Consider the following 1,294-nt stretch of genomic DNA (forward strand, 5'->3'; position numbering starts at 1 on the left):
TATATATGTATGTATATATATATATATATGTATATATATATGTATATGTAGAGAAACGACCGTGCGAACCAAACGAGAATGGTGACGAATGGAAACAGGCTCCCTTTTAACGCGTCGCACGGTCGACACAAAAATATAATATATTATAATACTATAACATAGAGAACTCACATGTGTAATGCGAGGAAATTGCCAGCAAGGAAAAGATAGAGATGTCTCAACTGATAAAGATGTATAACAGTAAGATTTATTGGTTGTCAACTAGAATGTCTGTGTGAGTGTGAATGCGACATAATAAAACACAATATAAGACAGGCCGTCATGTAAACAAAGTGTGTATACAAATATATGTATGTGAATGCAAGAGATACAGAGCATAGAAAAGAGTTTGTAATACGGATAAGAAATACCAGTACTCAGTTAAGGTACACAGTAGTTTGAAAGTCTGTATATAAGAGGTTGAGGCAGAGCTAAGTCACTTGTCGTGCAGTTGAGGCTTCTATGCCGAGCCTGGCTACTTGATACAGGGGTCGAATTCTGGCTGTTATTTCGTGGTAAAACAATTCACACAAACAGTAGTGTTGAGAGAAGCTGCAGTTGCTGTTGGTAGCTTGTTTACGTAGAGACGTCGTGTTGATGTTGGGACGAAGCTTGTAGTAAAGAGTTGAACAATGGTGTTGATGTCGTCACTGGAAACTGGCTGGTTGGTGTTACATGGTCAACGACCAGACCTTAAAAGGTCTGAAGACGCGACCAACTGGCGGGGATAAAGCAGGCTATTTATAGGGACAGAGAGGCTCCAGAAACATCAGAAAAACACTCTCTCACGTGACCTTATTAGATGGCCACGATTGGTCGGTATGCACCCTGGCGCGAAACAGAACTGGAGACAAATGCTGCGCAAATAAGAGTCAATCAAGTGATGGACACAGCAGGGTCTAAGGCGGGAAAGAGATAGATGTTACCCGCTACGTTCGCATTTGTAAATAAATAACCGAGAGAGGTGGTTTCACTACATGAATCGAAGGGCCTTAGAGTCAACCTAGCAAAAGCCAAAATCCTAATAAGTAGGAAGGTAGATAAAACACAAACCCCTTCAGGTAGATGGCCCTGCTCAGTATGTAGAAAAGGAGTAGGTAGTAACTCTATAAGATGTACCCGGTCCAAGCTATGGACACATAAGAGGTGCAGCAATATCAAAGGCAGATTAACTACGAAGTTAGTTTTTGTATGTGGCAGATGTTCAGGTGCAATAAACACTGTAAACAAACAGGAAACAACTTCTATCTCATTC

The 1,294-nt window shown here is 40.8% G+C and overlaps 1 protein-coding gene across 1 annotated transcript in view; it reads left to right on the forward strand.

The window, feature by feature from the left end:
- LOC106878409 (uncharacterized) overlaps nt 1-1,294 on the forward strand; it is a 48,474-nt gene that overhangs the window by 6,904 nt on the left and 40,276 nt on the right. The gene's annotated exons all lie outside the window — the stretch shown is intronic.

The sequence above is a fragment of the Octopus bimaculoides genome, chromosome 24 (genome assembly GCF_001194135.2).
Source record: "Octopus bimaculoides isolate UCB-OBI-ISO-001 chromosome 24, ASM119413v2, whole genome shotgun sequence".
Taxonomy (NCBI): Eukaryota; Metazoa; Mollusca; class Cephalopoda; order Octopoda; family Octopodidae; genus Octopus; species Octopus bimaculoides.